The 26,974-nt window shown below is 41.8% G+C and overlaps 1 long non-coding RNA gene across 1 annotated transcript in view; it reads right to left on the reverse strand.

The window, feature by feature from the left end:
- Positions 1 to 22,028, reverse strand: part of LOC123651146 — a 24,885-nt gene extending 2,857 nt beyond the window's left edge. The window contains exons 1-2 of the long non-coding RNA XR_006739646.1: positions 21,999 to 22,028; positions 14,494 to 14,502 (exon numbers count right to left, since the gene is read on the reverse strand). This is a non-coding gene — a long non-coding RNA (uncharacterized LOC123651146). The remainder of the gene's footprint in view (positions 1 to 14,493; positions 14,503 to 21,998) is intronic.
- Positions 22,029 to 26,974: the final 4,946 nt, after the last annotated feature.

The following is a 26,974-nucleotide window of genomic DNA, read 5'->3' on the forward strand; positions in this document are numbered from 1 at the left end:
AGTATTAATTTTGTAGTCATTGCTATCCTTAGATAAATTTATTTTCGTTAAATAACTAGTAAAGAGTTTTAAAACTTTTTTTAAGTATTATGTGAACTATGGATCATTGCTGTCTTTTATATTAAAGTAATTGAAGAAAATATATTATGTGAATGAAATTATTGTGTCCCCCACTACACAGCTCTCTGAGTACTATTCCAGGCATTCTACTACTTATTTAAAGGTAGAATATAATGTATAAATGTTGCCATTTATAATTCTGAGAATGTTCAAAGGAGGAAAATCCTTTGCAGAGGTTTGCTGCTGGGCCGTCTTCATGATTCAGGAGCAGTGGAGATGTTGTCTAGTAACAGACAACAACCTCACAGTTCTTCTTGTGGGTGTGTTTCAGTTTTTTCTTTTCAGCAGCCTCATGTGTCAAAAAGAAGAATCAGAGATTCCCCCACATTTTAAAGTAGTTCTTAATAAATTTGATGTAGTGCTTTTCAAACTTCAATATGAGTGCCAATCACTTGGGGATCTTGTTCAAAGGCTGACTCTGGCTCAGGAGGTCTGGGTTGAACCACACTGAGTAGCAACGATTTGACTGACAGCACCAGGGTCCCTTCGCTGCTCCTTCCCTTCTTTTTTCATGAAATGCCGCCACCACGAAGCTTTTCGGAGCTGAAACCACGCCTGTGACCCTGCCTCGCTTCCTGTGGCCGCCATGCCAGGTTACCCCAAACAGCACACTTATCATCACAGCTCTGCAGGTTCGAAGACTGAAATGGGTCTCCCTGGGCTAAAGTCCATCTTTCCCAGGGGAGGGTAAGTTCCTTGAAAGCAACACCTGTGCGTTGTCTAGCCTCCTTCTGGAAACACGTTGTGAGAACCTAGTAAGTTCTAAATAGTGTGCTACATGGTCAGGATGAAAAGATGCTCCGGCAGCTTATGGTCTGGTATTGAATTAAGATTCAGGAATGTCAATTCAGTGTTAAAGTTCAGAGAAACCTAATTGGGAATTCTGCCTTCTCCCTTCTTTTTTGCAGATCATGCAAAAGCAGGATGTCAAGGCCTTATTATAGGAAAACTGAATTGATTTTAATACATTAGACTTTGAATTTGGACGTGTCTGTAACTTTGTAGGATAATAAGATCCTATTAACTGATGGACATAGAGAACTTGAAAACATAAGCAAAAGGATAGTATAGTGTATGGAACTGCAAGGGGGTTAGGAGCCAGGAGCCAGACACTTAATTTATAGAAATGCTAACACATCTGCAGACACTTAGTCTAAAACTGAAAGGGATAACCTGTTGTTCTCACCAGGAAACCCAGTACGCTGTTATATCCATTCAGGTACCACATTTCTCTAATAAGGTGTGTTAGTTTCCTCTTTAAAAGTTAACATTTGGGTAATGATGACTTTAGAGCTGGGTAGAACTTCCAAGATCATGATTTCAGAGGTCCATGCAGCTATAAAATTCTAACGTGGTTTTGTTTCACAGATTCGGCTGGTGAGGCCCAGACACACTCTTTCTGAAATTGCACAGGTGGTTCAAGACAGTGTGAGGAGAAGCAGGTTCCTTACCACATGGGCCTGCACTTTCAGTAGTGGGGAGAGGGAGGGGAGGCAATAAGAAGGATACGGTTTACAATCCATAAAACAGTCCTCTGTTTTACATGAGCAAAGCTAATGGGATACCCCTGGTGCCCACGGCTGTTCCTGTGCCACAAGCTTCAATCCAGTCTCACTTCTTTTCGGATGGTTTTTGAACTATTTCAGGAGAATGGCTGATCACACGAAAATCAGCATTTTCGTTGTTGAGTAACTATATATATCAATAGTCCCACATTGGTAATGCCTCTTCTACTTCATTGAGCATTATTGTCACTGTTTAACCTTGATTAAAAAGAACTGAATAATCACCAGGCTACCACGAGATGTATCAATTTCTTAGGTGCGATTGAAATAGATTTTTAAAATAATTGCACTTGGCTTTTAGAGTTCTTATTTCCATGTTGCTTTTATCTATGAAGCCTGAGCAAGCAGATCTCTTACCAAGGAAGTTTAGGTTTAGAAGAGAGACAAATCCAAAATGGTGGCCCAATAAAATAGCCCATGAATTGCTGTTGGAGAGATTATAATGCTAATCTGCGTGCTTTTGGAGACAGAATTCTGAAATGGGCTTCCAGGGTCCCCTCAGTGGTGTTCGCACACCTTCTCCCCGTTAACGCTCACCTCACTGGGCTGGAAGGGGTTTGCTTAGGGAATTAAGGTCTCAGATCACCTGTAGATAAGGAGAGCGCCTTTGTGAGCCAATCAGGTGAGTTCTTAAAAGGGACTGGGCTCCTCCAGCAAATTGGATTCGGGATGTGGGAGGGCGTCCAGGGAGGAGGCCTCGCCTTGGCTGAGGGTCGTCCACGGCTGAGGATGGGGCGGCCAGCAAGGAGACAGGGACCCAGTTGCACAACCACAAGGAACCGAAGTCAACAACCAACCTGCGGGAGTTTGGAAGCAGATTGCCCTCGGAGCCCCAGGTAAGAGCGCAGTGCGGCTGACACCTGGATCTCCTGCCTGGGGGACCCTGAGCAGAGAAGGCCGGGCTGGGCCTGGACCTCTGACCTCCAGAACCATGAGCGAATGCCTTTCTCTTGTTTTTAAACCACAAAGTTTATCCTTGCTACAGTAGACCGGGAGAAAACTAGTGTGCCTGCTTTTTGGGGTTGTTGTGTTATTTTAACTTGCAGTAATGTATAGATGAAGAAAAGGGGGGAAGAGATAAGTGGGATGCCATTAAGAGGATACACTATGTCTATTTTAAATTCCAGTGAGCTCCTATTTGTTTCCAGGAAAGAGGGGTAGGCATGAAAATATGTCCTTAGTCCATTGTTAGTAAAGTTTTGTTTTTGTTTTGTTTTTTAGTGTAAGGTTAGCTTTTTGTGTTTTTCTTTGCAGAAAATAGTCAACTTGGAGCACACCTGTCATTTCTTAATATAATTGTTAGCTGCACCATGTGTTTTACTTCTCAGCTCTAAGAGTCACTTGGCTTCAGATTTGTCCATTGTTCTTGCAGCTGCTTCCTTGTTAAATTGTCCCTCCAGACAGTAAATGCAAGAAATGAAAGGTGATGTGTCTCAGAACCTATAGTTAATACGCAAGTACTCATTGTTAACATGTATGGAACACATGCAGCTTTGAACTGGGCTTCTGGAAAATGCATATTGTGCTAAAAATGTGATTATTTATGAATTGTTGGAAATGTGGATTTTTTCCCCCCCAAGAAATTAGAACCCTGAAAAGAAAACATGAAACACGAATGAAGGACGTGGGTGTAAATCGTTAGCTGCTGCTCGTATATTGGTGCCTTTAGGTTGTGTTGTTTGTATGCCAATAAGTAGATGCTCTATTCTTTTGGACAATTCGGCAAAATTTAAATATGCTGTGTCCCATGAAGTCAATATTGGATTTCGGCAATTCATTCCTGAAGGTAGACAGCATGTTTATATCTAGCACAGTGTGTGTGTGTGTGTGTGTGTGTGTGTGTGTGGTTGGTTGAGTGTCGTCCCATGCGCCAAAAGGTCACCGGTTCAATTCCTGATCAGAGCACTTCCCTAGTGTATAGGCTCGATCCCCAGTAGGGGTGTGCAGAAGACAGCCAACCAATGGTTCTTTCTCATCAATGTTTCTCTCTCCCTCTCCCTCTCCCTTCCTCTCAGTGGCTATGTGATGCATTGTGTAATTGAAATCACAGACCTGCCTCCATTCTTAATTACTTTGATAACTGGGGCAAATTTCACTTCTCAAGGTTACCAACTGCTTAAGTAACACTGAGAAATGGCCAGGGTGGGAGTGTTCAGGGCCTTGAAGACATGGAGGGGTGTAAGAAACTGATTTGAAATACATTTGAGGGGCGCAGTGTCCTGCAGGGAGAGGGCGGTCGGGCTCTGGTGCTGGTCCAGCTCCCTCAGCAGCAGCCCTGACGCCTTTCTGAGAGAGCTCCAGGTTCGTACAGGAAATGGGCTTGGGTGTGATGACAAAAATTACCCACCCCTTCCTCTTCTGGATCCTACATGTTACACTTTTCTGAAAGCCATCATTTTAAATAAGATCTAGCTGAAACTGTTTGGCTCAGAGGATAGATCATCAGCCTGCAGACTGAAGTGTCCCAGGTTCGATTCCAGTCAAGGACATGTACTTTGGTTGCGGGCACATCCCCAGTAGGGGGTGTGCAAGAGGCAGCTGATCGATGTTTCTCTTTCATCAATGTTTCTAGCTCTCTATCCCTCTCTCTTCCTCTCTGTAAAAAAATCAATAAAATATATTAAAAAATAAACTTAAAAAAGAACTAAAATAAGATTTACAGGTTGCCTATGGCTAAAAATTGAACCTCAGAATTTTCTCATAACCAAGCAACTCAAATACAGTGTAACTGATGGCCCTCAGGTGCTAAATGGATTCGATAGCAGAGAAAATGAATCATTGTAGTTGTTCGATCAAGGATGCCCTCTATAAATTAAAGAGAAATATATCTTAGAAAATGCAAACACAATTATGAATGCATAACAATTACCTCATTTTTTTTTCTTTGATAATCATAAGAAAAACTGATTGAATAAGGCATAAGGGTTATTGTGAGCATTTTAAAAATTAATCTCTATGGAATGTCTGGATTAATTAGAGATATTTTAGACTGACTGCCTTGTTTAAGATAAGTGAGTTTGTTTTCAAGAACAAATGAAGGAGAGCTCATTGCTTTTTCTTTTGAAATGCATTTTATAGATTTTTATTTTAGATGTTGGAATAAACTCTGTGAATACAAATTTGCTAAATAGTACATTGCTTAGATCAGCTTGGTTGGTCGAAGTGTCTCAAAATTCAGCATCTCCTCTTTACTCTTTAAAAAACTTCTCGATTGAATGAACTAATAAAGATATAAATGAAAGATACTTAGGAAGGCAAGGTGTTACATTATGTTGGTCTATATTAGCTTGCAAAATAGCAAAGCACATTTCTGGAAGAAATCAATCACCCTAGCATCATTATTGCTAAAATCTGGGTTGTACACAAACTCTCTGAGGGCTCATGAGAATGCGCAACGCTGTAAGTCCAGGTGCAGAGGCTTATTTATAGTAACATCGTCTCACAAAAGCTCTCCGTCTGCAACAGGCGAGAGCCACGGGTCTGGAGGTATTAGAACGCATAAATATAATACAAGCAAACCTTAGCCAGAGTCCTCTGGGATGAGTTTATTTATGTGTGGGTTTATTTGTTCTTCTTTCAGTGCCGCTTTATTGATTACCTGGCTGTGAGAGCCTCCCCACAGGGACTGTCTACAGAAGGGAGAGTTGTTGATTCTGAAGGAAGTCGGTGGAGTGAGAGACAAAACAAAGGGCACACGAGGTGATTGGTGCCGAGAGGAGGTGCTGGACACGATTAGAGGACAAATTCTCCCCGGAGGGTTTGGAGCTTTTTAAATCCAGAGCCTTTCATTTTAATTCTTCCTGAGAGGGTTTGTTTGTTTGGGGGTTGGTTGGTCTGGGTTCATACACAAAACATGTGTGGCTGCTTCTTTAGCAGGATAGGACATGTCTGGCTGCTGCTTTAATAGGATGGGAAATGGTGCTTCAAGGTCACAGTCTCTCAAAGGAGGTTAGCATCTGCTTGTCTAAAATTGCTGCCCAGGGTGCTCTGGCCCCAGCTCCTGCGAACAGGCATCAGTACAAAGGGCATACGTGCAAAATGGGTGATGACACAGACGGAGCACTTCCTCTGAGCGGGGCACTTTGATCAGTGCTCCCTGTCTATGATCTGAGTCTCATTACCTTGCCCTCCCACCCGGAGGCTGAGTGCCTGGAGCTGGGAGCTGGAATGGCCGCTCTGGTGTGTGGCTCCCCCACTAACATTCCTGAATGCCAGCTGTGGGCAAGAATGTCTCTTTACTGCATGTGCCAGGGCAATGTCTGCAAATTCTGTTGAGGAGGCTGGTTATTCACTGCACGGACAGCCACTTTGAGGAAAGGCAGCTCTAATGGGCGTGGCCAGTTGTACCGAGTGACCTGGGGTCAAGGTGCAGCAGGCATTGCAAGCCCAGAGCTCTGGGCCCAATTGCTCTCAGGGCGAGGCAGGTAGCACGATGGCCTGGGCCAGGCAGGCCTGGCACCTGGGGAAGTGCAGGCCCTGCTACAGGAGCGGGCCCAATGCAGTGCCACCTGGTGGCTACCACAATGGCATGCAGACCCAGGTGTGGCATAGCTTCCAAATCTTCTAGAGCACATGTGTCAAACACAAGGCCCGCGGGCCAAATCCGTCCCACCAGGCCTTGCAATGTGGCCCGCACCGCGCTGTCATCACTGCACTCCGCTGCGTTTCCATCACAATGACAGTTTATGACTGTTCAGTAAACCATTCAGCCCGCGATTTAGGCTGGATTTTAGATTTTGGCCCCTTCTCTGATTGAGTTCGACACCCCTAGGCTGGAGAAAATGAAAAGCCAGGCCTTTCTGATCCTGTCTGTAGGCCACGAGACCTGGTCCCCTGCACATGGTACTCTCCTAACTCCTCCTCACGCGGGTTTATTAGTTCTCTCTCTCCTCAAATTGTGATGCCAATTGCAATCACTTGGGGAATTTTTAAGACCGCTCCCCACACCAATGAAATCTGAATCTCCGTGGAGCAGAGATGACAACCACGTCCGAGGACCAGGCTCTGAAGCCTTGCTACTCAATGTGCCCCTCACATCATCACCATCGTGCCCGTGGCAAATGCAGACTTTCAAACTCTGCCAACACTACGGAACCAGAGCCCGCAGTGTAACGGCATTCCCAGGCGACTCCTACACAGGTGAAAGCATTGCCTACTGATTATCAAGTGACAGGCTGAACCTCCCTTTTCAGCCTTAGGACAGTGGGTCTTCACCACAGTTACACATTAAAATCACCAGCGTGTTTCCCAATGCCCCCATATCCAGCCTGTCCTGGAAGAGTCTGGTTTGGTTGATCTGGGTGCATGCTGGCACCAGCCTCCTTAAAAACTGTCCCAGAGTGAGTGTACTAGGCCACAGGGCTGAGAACAACTAACTGCCTTAGTCCAGTGTCCTTCATTTCGTAGTTCTACGAGCTTGTCTTCGCCCAATAAATAACCTCTCCTGTAAAGTTGTCTAATAGAGAAAGGTACATACCACATGATCTCACTCATACGTGGCATCTAATGAGAAAAATCAACTGACAAACAAAAGAGTGAACTGATGAACAAAACAGATCCAGCGACACAGAAACATGGAACAGACTGAGCAATCTCTGGGGGAGAGGAGAGGGGATGAACCGGGGACTTACATGCATGTATGCATCGCCTACAGACACAGACAGTTGTTGGTGAAGGCCTGGGAGGGGCTGGTGCGAGGTGGAGGGGGGTGAAGGGGGTGAGGGGTTGAAGGGGGTGAAGGGGCAGGACAACATACTTCAACAATAAAGATAAATTTAAAAAAAAAAAAGTCTGATAATTCATATTTCAGAAGACTCTGGAGGGATTTTGCCTACTACCAAAACTAAGCGAGCAATTATATCCAGGTCTGAATGTTTTGATTACTTGTATTAACTCCTCAACTGCCACTTTTGAAGAGGGGTTTAAGAGTTAGTCTGCCCTCTTTGTAGACAGGCTGGTCCTTCACTCCCCGGTTTTCAGCCTGTCCCCACAGCCAAGTCCTTGGGGGGCCTTTCCAAAGAGCCGGGATGCCCGGATGCAACCACACTCGCTGTGTTTCCCACAACTCCAAAGCCTTGGCTGAAGGGAGGGGCAGAATCCGTGCCCCAGGCCCCCAACACAGGCCAGTAGGAAAAGACAGGAGTGGCTCATTCAAGCAGGAATCTTGCCTGAGGGGACTGGAGATCACCTGGGATAAAGCAGTTCGCTCCTGTTTCTCCAGCAGGAGAAAGGAGAGGGCACCTCTTCTGTTCCTTATGGGAGAACTGGGTGTAGTGTTTATAAAACCTGTCAGTACTTCTTGAAGCCTAATCCGACAGGGCAGAGCTTCTCCAGACAGAAGATATTCGTCGTAAATGGGGTGTATCAGAACTTTGGCTCCCTTTCTTTGACTTCTACCCAAATTAAAGAAGGTTTTTGTTTTGTTTTTTTAATGAACTAGTTGCATTGCTTTTAATCACAAAGATAAAATCACTACCTTTCCTATGCATATGGTGTGGCTTACCACAAATCACCAGAAGTATCTCCAGTAAGCCACATGTTCCCCATTAATGTGAAAATGGAGGTCTCCCCCCACCCCCAGACAATCTGAGCAATTCGGCTTATTCTGTTTTGTGGGGTATGCCGGAAAGCTAAATCGTGTATGAGCAAGCAATCTTTGGTCATAGTGGCCAACAGGTTACACATTTTATTCAAGTTTAAAGGGCTGATTTATCTGTGTCACATGCTGCAGTGGCTTTCAATCTTCCCGTCATAGCAGGAGTTAAAAGAAAAGCTAACACGATAGAGGGCACTTTTGGATATAAATAGAGATAAAGCTGGTCTAAGAGAAATAACATGTTTAAACACTCTGGCCCAGGGGGCTGGAAAGATCCGGAGGAGTTTAGGTGGATGCTTGGCACAGATCACCTGCGCTGGAGGCTCTTTGGCGCCCCCTTGGGGCACACTATGAGAATAAGGCTCAACCTGGCTTACTACTCAACGGCTCAGCTCTTAGGTTTTCTTAGTTACCTTCCACACACGTCTTCGTTTACAATAAAGTATCGATAAAGAAAGTCCCTGCCTTTGTAGAGCTTACACTCTGGTGGTATCTCAGATTTCATTTCTAAGCATGGATCCGATCATCTGGAAACAGAAGAAAATGAAAATACTAGATCTCTATGGAGGTATTTCCAGCAGTCCTTCAGGAGTCTGTTTTAATGACGGGTGCTCATGTGTTTTTCCCTGGTTTTCTTCTTCCTTGTGCAAAGACATGTATCTTTTGTGATCATTGTAACAAATCTGGGTGCATTGAGAGATTGTGAATGCTGAACTAGAAATTAGAGAATTCTCCAGTAAATTCAACCTGAGAAGTTACCTCACCCAGTTTCCCTTTCAGAGGAGAGAGCAGGATACAGACTTACCCTCCCAGCTGTCATTGGTTCTGTGGGCTTCAGTGTCTCCCTAGCCAGGCCCCATCCTAAGTTTCCCCAAGCTTTGAGGGGATATTGTTTATCTGGTAACTGAGAAGCTTAAAGGGCCAGTAGTCTCAAATATAGAAAAACTGAGTCAAGCTTCGAAAAACCAAGACTCATTACTTATTGTTTATAAACATGTAAATTTATAAGGAAAAGTTACTTTTTGAATTAGCATGCCTACTATTTTTAGCTAACAAGAAGCATATACGAGTACTCCTTGATACAAGTTCCTAAGTGGATCTTAAACTACTCATATGTGTTCTTTACGAAGGCATACATTTGATCATTGGTATTTTTATCAAATTATCTCCTGTGGTTCTGATGGCAGTGGCTGTAAATCAGAAAACGCTGAGAATCGGTGCCCTGGGGCTTGAAGGAGGGCCCAGAAAGCTTTGGGGTGCTAACTTACTGTCTGCGAGGAGACACTTCCCTTTAGCTTCGCGCTCAGGTAGAGAGCCAGTTCTGTAAATGCTCTCCAAGTTCCTGAAGGCCTACTTGTGCTAATAGATCTGGGCTGACTGGAAATGGCTAAGTCATGTCCAGCATGAAGTTATTTCTTCATAAGTTTTCCTACTTAGTCATGGTGCTCAAACGTGAGCCATCCATGCTCGGGCGGGGGTGGGAGGGGCGGGATCTTTCAGACTTAATAGGCTTCCAAAACCTCTGACAGAGTTACCCTGAGGAACTGAAACATCACTCCCCGAAAATGCCTTCCAAGAAAATTGCTATAAAATGGAGATTAGTTTCACTGCAAAGGATACTTTTTAGCTTTGCAATTAGCAAAACAAATTTTTCTTGCTTCTGGCATCAAAATGAACACATAAAACTTAAAAATTCTAAGTTTATGGATTCTAAACAGATATGCAAATCCCGATGATCCTTTGTTGCCAGTTTAAGGTGTATTGTAATATCTGCTTAAACAGCGATACTTCAGTCCTGGTCATGAGCCAATAATGGAAGCAGACCAAGGTGCTCTCCGGTCTCTGCTTCCTGATGCTGCTCCATCTGGGAAAGTGTCCATCTGTACCCTCCTGTGACCCCGGGGCCTGGGCGAGCTGAGCTCGGCTTCTTGTTTGCAAGCCTGCCTTTCTTAGCTGCTAAAAGGAACTCACAAATAGAAGCAGGTGTTTTACTTCTTCCTGGGACTTCTGCATTTTGAGGATGGAAGGCTTTGTGCTAAGCAGGAAGGATGATGAATATTTGCAAAAGTTCAGAAAATATTTCTGGGCAGCAAAGGGGTTTCCCCTGAAATCAAAATCCCAAGACTATTTCTTCCCTCTGAGAAGTCACACTGACCTTTCTTCTTCCTTCCTCAGTCTTTTCATAATATGGTAGTTATAAAAATGCCATCTTCATCATCGATGGACACTAAAATGTGTCTCTGAATACATGCTACTTTCATTTTCCCTTTTCAGTTTCTTAAAGCACATTAAACACATGACCATGGATTTATGTAAGCTCACATGAGTAGATAATTATGTATATATGAACATATTGCTATATTTTCTATAAATTGCTATAAAATGGATATCACTTTCAAGTAATGGGCTTTGCATGGACTGTTTATTGTCCAAGAAGAGTGTGTGCCTCATATCTGGAGACTTGGGGCAGCGGAGACAAACATATCACATTGAAACTATGGTTCAGGTGAAAAAGGCAAGAAAAGAGCTGTGCCGGCTAATAAAACACTGGCGATTCCTTTTGTAAATGCCTCAGATATCGGTGCACTGAAATGTACTTTGTGATGTTTATTCCTCAAAGAGTTTGTTTTTTTAATTTTGCAAGTTTCTATTGAAGAGAGAGCAATGGAAGAGATAAGCCACTTTTACATACTCTATGTATGTTCTTAATTCAGAGCTTAGCATGTTTGGCATGTTGCAGGCCCTCCCTCGATAGGGGTTTGTGGATTCCTTTGGGAAGTCCTGGAATGCGGGGTGGGAAACGCACTGGGTTAGTGCTGCCCCTGGCAGGTTATGTGAGACCAGGACAGTCGCTTCAGCCAGGCTCACACACTTATTAACTTATTTACCCATGCCAAAACCAGTTTGGCTCAGTGGATAGAGCATCGGCTTGAGGACTGAAAGGTCCCAGGTTCGATTTTGGTCAAGGGCACATCCCCAGTAGGAGGTGTGCAAGAGGCAGCTGATCTATGATTGATTCTCTCTCAGCGATGTTTCTAACTCTATCCCTCTCTCTTCCTCTCTGTAAAAAATCAATAAAATACTTTTTTTAAAACTTATTTTCCCAGCGTGCAGCTATTCAGTCAGAAAATGTCATAGTTGATAGAGAACTCACATATTGTTCAGCCCCTCTTTTCCAGAGGAATCTGAGCCCCAGATGGATCGATGACTTGCTCTGTCATTAAGAGTAAAACTATGTCCTTTATTCTCACCCCAGCTCTTAATTGCATGCTTTCACTACAACCCTTACACTTCTATAGAGTATAGCCAATTTGAATGGTACAGAAGACCAGAGGAAAACTAAGCAACGCCCAGAGGGAATGGAGTTACACTGTTTATTATGCCGGCGGGCTCAGAGAAAGATTTCTCAAATTCAGAGCAAACACATGGAGGGAGCTTTCTCTTTTTATATTTTTCTAATGTTTTCGTTTGGGGCTTCCTCCCTTTTGCAAGTTTTCAAAAGAGCCCTCTGCATGTTTGGTAGCTATCTGGCTGGAAGCCTGTAACCTTGAGCACAGATAACTGAGAGGCACCTGGCATGGGGGTGGGCTATCTAGGGACAGCAGCAAAGCGGCGTGCAAGGTCAGACAGCCACGCTCATCTTCCTCATTATTCAAGGAAGCCAAAAAGTCAAGTGAATTTATAGAACAAGGGACCGTCTAAAAATAATAGAGTTGACTCGCAGAACAAGGAACCATCTAAAAAGCAGACAATTTCAAATAGCAGTTTTACAAAATAGGGGTTGGCCTTCTCGCTAATAGTTTCGAGTTCACATTTTATCCCCGAAAGTCTGTGTGCATAGAATTTAATGATATTCCCATTTGACAGTTGAGGGGGGGAAAAAACAAAAACGAGGGTTAGAGAAGCTGTGCCTCATTCAAGAACATGTTTGTCATAGTAGAAGCACTTACGCTTTTGCTCTTTCTGGCATTACTTCTCTGTTGAGTGTGCAATGTTCCTAGGTCTCTAACCTGAACGGTTGTTAATGTTGCTTTTATTGGAAACTAGAGACCCTGTGCACTTGTAGGGTCCCTCAGGTTGGCCTGTGGGGATCGGGCCCCAGGTCGCACCCCAGCCTCCAAGCCCCGCAGCCCTGCCTGGCACCTCGCCATGGCCTGGCACTACCCCCTCACCTGCTCTGCCATCCCCCGCTGCAGCTCTTTGGCCCCTTCAGTGCGGCTCTTCCACAAAATACCGTGCCCTGGGCGAGTCTATTTTGAAGATGTGGTGTTAGGAGAAGTTTAAAAAATGTGGCTCTCAAAAGAAATTTCAATTTTTGTACTGTTGGTATTTGGGTCCGTTGACTAATGAGTTTGCCGACCACTGCCCTAGGCTCATGGAGGTAAACAAGTTCCTACAGCATCTTCTTAATGTTATAACAAAACAATGTTGAACAAAAAGACATTTTCAAAAACATGCTGTACTTTCCGACTTCCAGAAAATGGTGAGTTTCTAGTTCCCAAGTGACCACTTCCCAATCTCTCTCTACTCTTACAAGTGTATTCGTTTCTCTGTTCCTTTATTGTCTCAGGATTGAGGAGGGAAGTCAGGCCAGGCATACGTGCACAGGTCTGAGCTAAAATCGAGGAGCTCCCTTCAATCACAGGGTCTCCCTGCCCGTCGCAGGCGCGCCTGTGGGCCTCCGGCTGCCACCGCGCTCCCACTGTTTTGCCACGGAGAACCCATGTTCGCTCAGGCAGAGCCTCTTCACGGCAGCAGTTGCGGAGCCAGAGTCTTGGGTTTCAGACTTGGCTCCGGACCTGTCTGGTGCATCGCTTTAGGAGACTGACTTAAAATGTGTGCCTCAGCCAGGACCCGATCAAGATGATTACTGGTGTTTACCTCACAGAGTAATCTGAGAATGACTGCATGCATTTCCAGGCCATAGCTTTTCTAAAACTGTCTTCTGACTTTAGAATAACCTTCTGTGAAAAAATAATAATAACCTTCTCAGTCATAAAAACCATAAGCAGACACAGAAGGATGCCAACAGGCAGAGGTAAACTGAGTGCATCCTGGCATCAAAAATTCATCATTCTCACCGGGCAGTGATTCCTGACAACATGCCGAATGCTAGGCCTCGGGGCCAGGAGGAGAGACAGCAAGGTAACTTTATAAATCCTGCCCCTTGCCATCACTTATCCACAGTGCTGATTTCATTTTTATAATTCTCTGGCTAAATAAGAACCTGATGAATCATTGCATAATTAAATTACCCTGAAACAGCAGGGATGCACCCTGGCTTCTCTCAAATAGGCCAGGAGTGTTTTCTCTTCATTTGGTTGACGGAGGAAAGGTGACTCCTAAGGGGAAATATTTTTCTTACTACATTTTTAAATATGCAACAACAACAAAAAGTACATAGGAGAAATAAAGGACTTCCATCACAAATATCAACATTTATCATTTTAAACTTTTACAGACAATTAACCAAAGAAAAGGTTCAACAACCTCTAAATGTTCCTTTAGGTGTTTGTTTCCAGCATTTGGGTGAAAAAATGAATCATGTCCATCTAGGTCTGGGCTCTGTCTCTGGCTGACACCAGAGGACTGTTGAAGGAGGGCTTGGTCATTGTCCTTGCTGGTAGTCTCAAAAAATAAGTTGAATCAAAACTGGTTTGGCTCAGTGGATAGAGCGTTGGCCTATGGACTGAAAGGTCCCAGGTTCGATTCCAGTCAAGGCATGTACCTTGGTTGCAGGCACATCCCCAGTAGGGGGTGTGCAAGAGGCAGTTGATCGATGTCTCTCTCTCATCGATGTTTCTAACTCTCTCTCTCTCTTCTTCTCTGTAAAAAAATAATAATAATAATAATAATAATAAGTTGAAGCGCCAAAATGCATGGATTTCCTTAATACGTTATGAGAATACCGACAAAAATATGTATATGTAGAGCTTTGTTATTTCAACATATTTTCAGTAGTTATTGCTTTAGGGGAAAAGTCTATAATTCTATGACAACTTATAAAAATAGTTCCATTTTTTAAAGCACTGTATGAGGCACAGGCCAGGGGCTGAGGCAGTCCTTATTCTTTTCCTTCCACATGTGCCTCCTTCATAACTTTTATGACCACAGTTCTGTGTTGGATTCAGGTGTCATGAACCATAGAGATGACCTATCCTGGGTTATGATTGATGATGGGCTTTATAGTTGGAGTCCCTTCCCTCTAAATACATTCATTACCTACACCTTAACTTGACATTCCCTGGGACATTTCTGTCAGTCCCTATAGCCTTTACAGCACTCCCCTCGCCCGTTTGATATTTCACTGTCAGAGACGTCTACACTGTCCCTCTGGACATGCAAATACAATATAATAGTAAATAAAACTAACTGACAGTGATCCCGAACAGACCCTGTTCTATACCTCATTCTCCTAAAAATGTGTCTACTGTTGGTTTTAACTTTTCAATTTTTAAAAATCTCCTATCTTTGTGCCAGTTATGTATTAAAATGTCTTCACATTCTCCTCTTTATATGAGCCGTAGCCAGTAGCAACTTGTTAACTGGATTCTGAAAGCAAAGATTACCATCACTGCTTTCTCACATTGACTCTCTCTCTCTTTTCTCTTTTCTCTTTTCTCTTTTCTCTTTTTTCTTTTCTCTTTTCTCCTTTCTCTTTTTTCTTTTCTCTTTTCTCTTTTCTCTTTTCTCTTCTCTCTCTCTCTCTCTCTCTCTCTCTCTCTCTCTCTCTCTCTCTCTCTCACACACACACACACACACACACACACACACACACACAATTCTATTGAATTGACTTATAAAGTCACTTGTTTTTCTGGTAGATTGCATTTATCAAAAACATTTAAATTCATAATTGATTAATGAAAAGACAGGGCCAAATATTGACAAGAGGAAAATGGAAATAGAAAATGAACCTCCTAGCAAAATGATTTTCAAAAGAAAGTGTTTTTCTTTAAAAACTTAGTTTCTCCATTTTTTTTTTTTTTTTTGGTGCGATGATAAATGGGATTGTTTTTTTAATCTCTTTTTGTAAGTTCACTATTGGTGTATAAAAAATGCCATAGATTTCTTGGTGTTAATTTCATATTCTGAATTCATTTATTAAATCTAATAATTTTTTGATGGAGTCTTTAGGGCTTTCTATGCCCAGTATCATGTCATTTGTGAATAATGAGTTTTACGTCTTCTTTCCCAATTTGGATATCTTTTATTTCTTCTTGTCTAATTGCTATGGCTAGCATTTCCATTACTATGTCAAACAGGAGTGGTGAGAGTGGGCATCCTTGTCTCGTTCCTGTTTTGGGGCGAGATGGTTTTAGTTTTTGCCCATCGAGTATGATGTTGGCTGTGGGTTTGTCATATATTGCTTTTATTATGTTGTGATATGATCCTCTATTCCCACATTGCTGAGAGTTTTTATCAAGAAAGGGTGTTGGAGTTTGTCAAATGCTTTTTCTGCATCTATTGATCTGACTATATGATTTTTGTCTCTCAATTTGTTAATGTGATGTATCACATTTATTGATTTGCAGATATTGTACCATCCTTGCATCCCCAGGAGAATTCCTACTTGGTCATGGTGTATGATCTTCCTTATGTAATGCTGAATCAAATTTGCTAGAATTTTGTTGAGGATTTTTGCATCTATGTTCAGATACCTAGGAATAAACTTAACTAAGGAGGTAAAAGACCTGTACTCAGAAAACCACAGGACACTGAAAAAAAAAAAATAAAGACATAACCAGTGTGTTATGGATTGATAGAATCAACATCATTAAAATGTCCATACTGCCCTACTCAATTTGGCTCAGTGGCTAGAGCATCAGCCTTTGGATTGAAGGGTCCCAGGTTTGATTACTGTTCAGGACATATGCCTGGGTTGTGGGCTCAATCCCCAGGGGATTGCACAGAATCTCTAGATTGCGCTGGGAAGTATGGACATTTTATTTATTTATTTTTATTTTTTAAATATATTTTTATTGATTTCAGAGTGGAAGGGAGAGGGAAAGACAGGTAGAAACATCAATGTTGAGAGAGAATCATTGATCGGCTGCCTCCTGCACACCCCCTACTCAGGATTTCCATGGAAACAATGAGAGAGAGATCCTATTCCATTTGTAGTGATACCAAAGCTACCAGCAGCCTGCATTGAATGAAATGTGTGCCCCTCCCTTAGTCGCCTTCTCTTGCTTGGAGAGGCAGAAAGGAGACTGTTACATTCCTCTTGTCTTCGTCCACCCAACCAACTTCTAGTCTTGTTTCCACTCTAGGTTTCCTGCCTTGTTCAATGAATTCTAAACTAAATTTGTACCTCAGCAATTCCTTGCTCAGCTGGACACAGGAGGTAGAGGGTAAGATAGATCTTAAACTTTTCTTACATTGTGGACAAGACAATGAATGCCTTTGCCAGTCAGCCAAGAGTACATCATATATCTTTAAAGGAGTCTTGAACACGAAGATAATTAAAATTCATGATTTTGACAAAAGCACTGAGATTTTTAACTCGAGTTGATAAGTTAATCCCACATTCATTTACTGTGAGGTTAAAGCGCCAGAAGAGTGATGAACATGGGTTTTTCCTCTGCAGTCACATGGTGTCTGGGGGTCAGGTGCCCTCTGGCCCAAAGTTTACAGAAGGAGCATTTGACTGAATCCTCACTTTTAGTCACAACCACTTCTTCGCAGAGAGAATGGGCCTCTTGTCTGACAGCTGAAGCTGACTTTGACACATAATGTTATACCAGGGAGCATGCATACACACTCCGGTCTTGGCTGTTTGGGGTCAGTGAACCACTGCTAACCTTGAAGCAGGAAGAGCTTTGCCTGAGCTACTTCAAAGTCTACTCAGTTTTATAATAAAATAAAAAAAATTACTGAGTGCTGTTTAAAATTAAGGTATTAAACTTCTATATCTATTGAGCATTCTAAATTGCCCATAACTAACTAATGTGCTGTCAGATCATAAATCAGAAGATGTGTACTCATAAATCATGATTATAAATTGTGTTAATATTCCCAGTACAAGGTTAAGATTTTACTTTTAACCTTGTACTGGAAATATCTTATAGTTTTCTGGTTTCTTGAGCAGAGAAAAAAAAAAACAAAAAAACTTTAACTCAATTGTTTTACCTAAAAAAAAATGCACTGAAAAATAAAAGTTAAAGACTTCCTATAACTTCTTAATGGAACTGTTCTTATAACTAAAGTTAAGAAATCAATGCGACTTAATTCAAACTGGAATTCCAAAAAATGGGCAATTCAAAGGAACATTTCTTCTATAAGATACACTGGGCCAGAGAGCACTATCAATCTTGCATTCTTAACATGGGGTCTGTTTTGCTCCATAAATCATTTCCTTAAAATATTGGTACACTGGGAAAATACATACACTCGTGATTGGGGCTGAACACCTCACACTCCCAGGCCTGGCCGGCTGGCTCCCACTCTGGTTCACTTTTTCTATATTTCCCCCAAGGCACTTACTAACCACGGATGTTAGGTAGCTCGCTGCTCATGTTTATTCTTTTATTCCTCTCATTGTTGGGGTTTACGTTCCATGCAGATAGAGATCTTTATCTGTCTTTTTCACTGATAAATCCCAAACCTCCACAATAGTGCCTAGAACATTATAGGTACTCAACAAACAGAGAGTTGTGGAATGAATAAGAATAATGCGATTTTCCCCCCCTTAAAATGCATCATTATTCTTATCTGTGATGTAATGTCTTATTTCAAATTTGTTTAGGAATACATATTTAAAAATACACTTCTGGGAACATGAGTTATTAAAATACTTATTTCAGTTTATTAATATATTTTGCTATTCTAATAAAAACATAAGGGGCACTTTAAATAATGCTCCTAAAAACAACAGTGGTCAAGAATGTACTATTTTAAAATATAACGTGTATAATCTAGAAAGAGAGACTGAATTGTTACCCTCTGGTCAAATCTTAAAAAGATGTATTTATTTTAGAGCTGTTGCTTATTCCTGCTCTAAATCAGTGTGTTTCCAAGCGTCAGTTTCACCGACAGCTGGCAAAATGAAGATGGCTGAGTCACCTAACTAGAAACCACGTGGTTAGCAGGTCTATGGCTGTTTCTGTCCATCCTGGCTGCTGCTACAAAAATACCATAAACTGGGTGGCTTATAACAAACACTTCTCACAATTCTGGAGGCTGGGAAGTCCAAGGTTATGGCAGCAGAGGTGGCGTTTGGTGAGGGCCCCCTTGCTCTCAGGGTGGAAGGGACAAGCAAGCTTCCTTTGGCCTTTTTTTTTTTTTTAAGGGCACTAATTCCATTCATAAGGCCCCTCCCCTTATGACCTAATCACCTCCTAATACCATCACATTGGAGGTTAGGCTTTGAACACAAGAATTTGGGGGGCATAGACTTTCAGACCATAGCAGTGGCATGGCTGACTATGAGATCAGCTCATTGGATATCAATGCATGCCGTATGATCAACATGGCTGATACTTCTTTTCTTTTTTAATAGTATTATTAATTTATTAGGAATTAGTAAATTCCTACATCAGAGCAATCTAAGTGAAATAAAATATTGAAAGGAAAAGTATGGCTACTCATCAAAATAACTGTTCTTTCTGACTAATCATTTAATTTTACCTTTTTGCAAATGGATGCCTCCCCAAGTTGGCCAAAACCATTTGTACAGGTTTTCATTGATTTGCAGTAAAATAAGAAGTTTATTTCAAATAAACTTTGTTGAGTAATTGCATTGTATGTGTTGTTTTTAATGTATATACATCATTTCCATCACCTCCAGCAAGTTCCCACAATCCCCTTTGCAGTCAGTCTTCCTCCCCTACCCCCACCATTATGCAGCCACTAATCTAATACTATTAGTTCTGGAACTTTGTATAACTGGAGTTATACAGCTGTTCCATCGCTGGCTTCTTTTTCCTAGCATATTTTTTAATTCATCCAGGTTTTTGCATGTGTTGTAGTTTAATGTTTTGTTTGGTTTTATTACTGACTAGATTTATCTGAACTTTACAGTTCATTTATCTATTCATCTGCTCTTTCTCTATTTGTGTATAGCTCTTGGTGTGGTCATGTTTATATTTATTTTGAATAAGTAGCTATGAATGGTATTTCTGGGTCATATAAATATATATTTAAAAGAAACCAGCAAGTGACTTTTCAAAGTGGTTTATTAATTTTACATTCCTAAGAGCAAAGCTTGAAATTTCAGAGTTGTTGTACATTCTCTCCAAAGCTCGATATGATCAGTATTAATAATTTTTCTTTCTGATATTTGTGGCATCTCACTGAGGTTTTAATTTATATTTCCCTGATGACTAGTAGTGTTGAACACCTTTCATACCATTTGTATTCATATATACGTGTGTGAGTGTGTGAGTGTGTGTGTGTGCGCGCGTATGTGATGAAGAATCTACATAAGCCTTTTGCCCATTTTAAATAGTTGGGTTGTTTTTCTATTTTTGAGTTGTAAGGGTACTTTATGTATTCTGGATGCAAAATCCTTTTGAAATATAGCTTGTAAATATTTTTTTCCTAGTTCAACATGGCTTTCTTAGTGGTGTTTTTGAAGAGTTGAAGATTTTTATCTTGATGAAATCAAATTGACCTTTTTTTGTATTTTAAAGTTAGTGATTTTTTTTTATCTTGTCTAAGAAGTCTTTGGTACCACTTGATCCAAATATCTGATTCCAAAATTTTTAGGGTTTCAACTTTGTTTGGTTTCCATCCACTTCAAATTAAGGTTTGTGTTTGGTATGAAGTTTGAGGTAGAAGCCAAGGTTTGGGTTTTTGGTTTTTGGTTTTTGTTTTATGCATATCTAGTTATTTCAGCACAGTTTGTTGAAAAACTTTCCCTTTTGGATTATTTTGGTACCAATGTCAAAAAAACAATTGACCATACATTCATGTACTGATATATCTATTTCTGAACTCTCAATTTTGCCCCATTGATCTATATGTGTATGTTTGCTGGGATTTAGTTTAGGACTGCATTAAATTAAATCCATAATTAATCTGAGGAGACTTAACAAAACTTAGTCTTTCCAGTCAACAAATATTTTTATTTTCCTATTTATTAAGATTTTTAATTTCTCTGAATAGTGTTTTGTAGTTTTGTACTGTACAGTTCTTACTTATTTTCCATTAAATTTATTCCTAATTATTTTATGCTTTTGCATCTTATCTTTTGAATTTTTAAAATTATTTCTTAATTTTGTAGCTAATCTATAGTATACTAGTATTTATCTTATATTCCATTAACCTTGCTTAAATCCTATCTAATAAAAAAAAATACGCAAATTGACCATCATTCCAACACACAAGATGGCTACCCCCATGTGGTCAAAGATGCTGCCCCCATGTGGACACAAGATGGCCACCACAAGAGAGCCAGTAGGGGAGGGCAGTTGAGAGGGACCAGGCCTGCAAGGGAGGGCAGGTGGGGGGTAATCAAGTCTGCAGGGGAGGGCAGTTAGGGGTGACCAGGCCTGCAGAGGAGGGAAGTTTGGGGGCAACCAGGTCTGCAGGGAAGAGCAGTTGGTAGGGACCCAGGCCTGCAGGGGAGGGCAGTTAGGGGTGACCAGGCCTGCAGGTGAGGGCAGTGAGGGGCAAACAGGCTGACAGGGGAGCAGTTAGGCATTAATCAGGCTGGCAGGGGACTGGCTAGGGGGTGATCAGGCTGGCAGGCAGAAGTGGTTAGGGGCAATCAGGAAGGCATGCAGGTGGGCAGTTGGGAGCCAGCAGTCCTGGATTGTGAGGATGTCCGACTGCCCATTTAGTCTATACAAGGCAGTTGGACATCCCTCAAGAGGTCCCAGATTGGAGAGGGTGCAGTCTGGGCTGAGGAACACAACCCCATGCACGAATTTTGTGCAACGGGCCTCTAGTTTATTTATTAATTTAAGTGGCTTTCTTAGGATTTTCTATGTAGACAAACATGTCATTTGAGAATAAGAACAGTTTTACTTCCTGTCTTTGTTTTATTCACTGATACTTTCTTCACTATCTTATAATCTTTTCTTAATCTCAGGTATTATATTTCCATTTCAAATACTGTATTCTTCATCTCTATAGTTTGATTTGCATGCTATCTTCCATTTCTCTAATTTATGTTCAGTTTACCTTGACATACTTGAATACTTATAATCTTTATCATAGCCTTTTAAACCTCTTTACTGCTACATCAATAACTTCTGCCACCTTATGGTCTGTTTCTCTGGATGATTTTTCTATTGGTATAGATAGTGTTTCCTGCTTCCTTGCTTGTCTGGTTATTTTTGGTTGCTGGGTATTGTTGAGGGCTGAACTGAATTGTATTCCTTTAAAGAATTTTGGAGTTAGTGTCATATTAATTTGAGGCTTGATTCTAAGATTATTTCGTGGGCCTACTTCAAGATAGCCTCACCAATAAGTTCATACCCATCTGTGGACTCTATCCAATGCAACATTAGAGTCTTTAAACTCTGGCTAATGGAATGATAAGTTATCCCTAGCTCTTTATGAATTGTAGGAATTGTTCGACCTACTGCTTTCCTTAGTTTTTCTTTTCTCGTCTTGGGTAATGTCTCTCATACATATGCAGATCAGTACTCAGCCAAATATTTGAAGGAACCATTTTGTATGTCTGTCTGCCTCTGCAGCTTCCTTTTTCCCACTGCTCTGCCCTACTGAATCTAGTTGTTGTTGTCTCCTTGTACCTTTTCGGTATGTACTAGAGGCCCGATGCACGAAATTTGTGCAAGAGTAGGCCTTCATTCCTCTGGCACCCAGAACCCGGGCTTCCCTCACAGCCCCGGCTTCACCCAGAAGGACATCTGGTCTAATTCCCATATTACACTTTATTATTATACTCAATAAAAAAGGACAGCTTGATAGGGCTGCCCCTCTCTGAGGTGTGATAAAGAAACACCTCTGGCAATTACGTGCCTACTTTGTTTCCCTTTTCTAAGGGATAATAGTTACTTCCGATCTGTTACATAATGTCTGAAATCAGTTGTGTAATCTATTTTTGTTGAGTTTTCTACTGGAGGAAGTGAAATTCCTGTCATATTTAATCATTCATGGACAGAATAGAATTTTCCTTGCTAGTTTTATAATTTTCACTCTTCAGCTCATATTCCTTATCTGTTTTCCCTTTAGTTCTTTGAACCTATTTATAATATCTGTGTTAAATTTTTGTCTGCTGAATTCACCAATTAGGCCATTTTAGGGTTGGTTTCTATTGATTGCTTTTATATGCATAACAATATTTTAGTTTTTGTATATCTTGTATTTTTTCATGTTGCACATTATTTAAAAACAAAAAAAAACATTGTAGAGCCTCTGGATTATTTGTGTTTTATCGAGCAGTTAGGTTACTGACTGATCACATTGGACTTGTGTGGGTTTGGTTTTATGCTTTGTTAGACTCGCTGGGAAATCCAGGGTGTTCCTCAAGCCCCTCTTATGCGTAGAGCCAGTCTTCAAGTTATTCCTTCCTCGCTGATCTCTTAGGACTTGGTTCTCATTTTAAAAGTGCTTGAAGGTTTGAAGTCACCTTACTTTAGGGCTTGGTCCTTATCTCCAAAGTTTGCTTTTGATCTGTGCTGAATGTACATGGTATTAAGGAGGCGTTATGATATTTTCTTGACAATATAAAAACAAAAAAGCAAAATGATATAAACTCTAATCAAAACATTTGCGAGCCTGTCTCTTAGGCAATAAGGAGGTCAGGTAACAGACCGTGGTGGTGGCCTCAGGAAGAAGTGCCCATGTAGGCTGACTGCGCTTAGCTCGTCGGGACTTCACTCATTGCCCTGGGAGAAGCTCCTTTCATTTCCAGAATGGCTTTGAAATTAGATGATGAAATTTACTTTTTTTTAATTTTTGGTGAATGGTACTTTAGTCATTTTTGTTTATAACTAAAACTCTAGGAATTGAAAATTAACAATCTTGCCCACGAGCTTCTTATAAACTTCAGACTTGTGTTCCACATCCCATGGTTCTGCAGCACTCTAGCTAATAAACCTCGGTGGTGCCCCCGGGTTCTCTTGCCCACAGGTTCACCTGGGGAGACTAAGTCCTCCCGGATCTCATGTGCACAGCTGTCACAGTGTGGCTTCTGGGACACTTTTGCCCTTTTAATATATTTTTATTGATTTCAGAGAGGAAGGGAAAGGATGAGAGAGATGGAAACATCAATGATAAGAATCATTGATCAGCTGCCTCCTGCACGCCCCTACTGGGGATGTGCCCGAAACCCAGGCATGTGCCCTTGACTGGAATCGAACCTGGGACCCTTCAATCTGCAGGCTGACGCTCTATCCACTGGGCAAACCCAGATTTTTTTTTTTTGGTACAGTTTTTTTTCTAGTTGGCTTAGGCAGAATTCTTCTCTGAGCATTAGAGACAATGTGCTTCCCACTGAACCTTTTTCCAACTACTTAGACTTTTGTGTGTGTGTGTGTGTGTGTGTGTGTGTGTGTGTGTTTAAGAAAGATTTCAGTTGAAGAATGAGAACAAAGGTCATAATAGCTTTCTGAGCCCCGTTAACTCCAATGTCCTTGGCCGCTGTTATATTCAGCTCCTGAGCTGGGCCTTCAGGCCTGACTGTATCTCCCGCTACAAGGGCGTCTACGGATGCTGCACTAACACTCAGCTGGCTTTGGGCTTCACAGTCCTCATGCTCCCTGTTAGCACTGGCCAGCGAAGGTAATACTCTATTTGTATCATTTCTTCAACGATAGTTTGGATATAATGAGATATTAAGGTATTAAAATCTCAGCCAATGAGGTTACAGTTCAGTTCATATCCCGTTTCATCAACCTTGCCTCTTTAATATCATTCACATGGATTCCATCCTCCCCACCTTCACTGCACAATCTCTGTCCAGGCTTCTCCAATTACCTACTTGGTTTACTGACACTGATCTCCTCATGTCTACATAGCAGCTATTGATATAGAGAATAACAGCATTGGGAGTGTAGTCTTCCTCTGTACTGAGAAGTAGAAATTATTCATAGATGAAAGGACTGAGAGAGAGAGACAAGAAGAACTATCCTTGACAGAGAATTAAAAAAGCGTAACATTGTGAGCACTGGGTGTGGTGTGGGAAAGAGGGTTCAGGAAAAGGTGGTTGGAAGAGACCTCAGGGCATCTTAACAGGTTGGACGGATGGGATTGTTAAGAGAAGCAGGAAAAGTGAGGCGACTTCATGAAGGAAGGGCCTTGTGAGCCAGGAAGGAGTTGGACTTTTATCCTAACACTGTGGATCTTAAACGTTAGTGTGCATTCAAACCACGTGGGGCTCCTGTTACAAGACAGACTTATTCGCTGGGCTTAGGACAGAGCTTGCTTTTCTTCTGTGGTTCAAATGTTTTGTTTTTGTGTTTTGTTTTTTTACATTTTAGTACTGAGGACCAATCAGTAAACTTCACTCCTCTGAGTTTGGTGTCAATGCACCCAGGAACCACACCGGTGCAGACGGCAGCTGGACGTTCTGCTTGGAGCACAGCCGGGTTTCAGAGTAGACTACGCTCTAGTGTCACTTTGGCCAGAGCAGTTCAGTCAACAGGAAAAAATGACTAAGACTCTCGGGTCCGGCTTTCCATTCTTTCATAGGTAAAATCTGGCTAGACTGAAGGGCAGCTTTGAAGCCATGCATCAGCTGGAGAAGTGCAACATAAGGGAGGATGAGGAGGAAGACTTACTAAAGGCCAGATGAAGGCATGCCTAGGAATGAAAAGCTGATTGCTGACCAGCTCCCTCGGTTCGAAGCAGCCCATTCCCGGGCAGTCTGTCTGTCTGCCGCATGGAACGTTTAGCGCTCCGTGTGATACTACAATAGATGCTGGTGAGGCTGAGCATAAAGCATCCGGGAGCAGGATTCATAGCGCTTCTTCATTCTCGTCCTTTATTTTAGTGAGTCATAAACGGTTTCACTTGTCGGATGCCAGCATTGGTTTTACAAGCGAAAGATGGGATGGAGAATAGGTCTGTAAGGCAGCTCATGGTTTTTCTCAGGTCAGTGTGTTCTAAACCAGCCTCTATTTCCTTCTAATGTCATTTATTTACGTGCCCAGTGCTCCCCAAACAAGGCTTATTTTTCACTAATTTTGTAATTAGACTTCAGCATCTGGCAGCTGCAAGCTAATGCAGTTACAGCCAAGAATCTCTTAAGTTTCTCCTGATGGTTATCTTTCTGCTGTGACATTGTTTAATTAGGCTCTAAGTAAAGGATTATGACAAAACATCTAGTTCAAAATTACTTTCTTTTTAAACTATTAACAAATTTTTACCTTTTCCTTTATTTTGTAAAGCTAATTTTTTGACAATTCATGGTACAATGGGATAATTAACTGGAAGTACAGCATTGCTGACTAAACACTAAAACAAGCTTTTTCTAACTGTCACGTTTGTGGAAATTCAGTTACCACATATGGGTTTGTCTCCATAGATCAATTTTTTCCCAAATGTTTTTATTTTGGAAAGAGGATGTCCACAGTGGAAATTTCTTGGAAAATATCTAGTGATTGGATTCTACAGTCCCCCTATTTCTCTTCTGAAGAACTGAGTTTTAGAAAGGTTCTTTGACCTTGAGCAGAACCAACTATGCGTAGAGACAGGATATACCTTCTGCAAAGTAAGACCTTTGCAACTTTCTTCATCATGAGAATCACTTGGGGTGCTCATTAAAAAAAAAAAAAATTGTTTTTTCTTTTTTAATTTTTGATTATGGTATTACATAATTGTCCTTTTTTTTTGATTCATCAAGATTGATATAATGAGAATGTTCTGGAGAGAAACCTAGTGTGTTGAGGTACCCCAAAGAAACAAAACAAATATGATATGTAAGTGGGAGTAAGGGGAGGGAATGTATGTATATATGTGGAAATTTATGAGAATTTTGCTTTCATGACTCATGGGACTTTTCTGCCTCCGATATACCACCTGCAAGCTAGAGACCAGGAAAGCTTGTGTTATCATTTATTGTAGTTGGAGTCTGAGGCCTGAGAACCAGAGCAGCTGGTGCTGTAAATCCCAGTCTGAGGAGCAGAGGAGGTTAGATGCAATGCAGTGTCCCGGCTCAGTCAGTGAGCGAGGAAACGGGGCCAATTCCTCCTTCCTCTGCTTTTTATTCAACGGATTGGAGGATGCCCACCCACGCTGGGGCAGGCACACTTCTTTACTGACTCTGCTGGTTTTACCTGGGAACATTCTCACAGCCCCTCCCAGAAATAATGTTAACCTCAACACCCATGGCTCGCTCAGGTTAACAGAAAATTAACCAACACAGGTCCACCTCTTATCAACGTGGTACCCATCCACATCTTAAACCACACTCCGTCACCAAATAAAGACAACAACGTGGTCATAATTCTGCCAATCACTGAGACAAATATGCTCTGTCCAACAAAAATGCACTACATCCTTCCCCAGAAGAGTTAAGTCATGTTCACTCTTCGCCGTGATAGCCCATAACTTCCCGTCGCGGCTGGCCCTGCCCCGGCGCAGTCCAGGACCTCCAGGTTCTTGACTCAAACAGGAAAGAATTCAAGAACAAGTGAAAGTGGAAGCAGGTTTTATTCGGGTAAAGAAAAGCAGGCTGGGACTCAGGTTCCTGGTGACAGGATCAGAGGTTGAGTCGCCTGCTGCCCCCCTGGTTACCCCTCACAGGGCACCACTGTGACGGCGAAAGCACACATCCGGG

This window comes from Pipistrellus kuhlii, unplaced genomic scaffold, assembly GCF_014108245.1.
Source record: "Pipistrellus kuhlii isolate mPipKuh1 unplaced genomic scaffold, mPipKuh1.p scaffold_m20_p_4, whole genome shotgun sequence".
Taxonomy (NCBI): Eukaryota; Metazoa; Chordata; class Mammalia; order Chiroptera; family Vespertilionidae; genus Pipistrellus; species Pipistrellus kuhlii.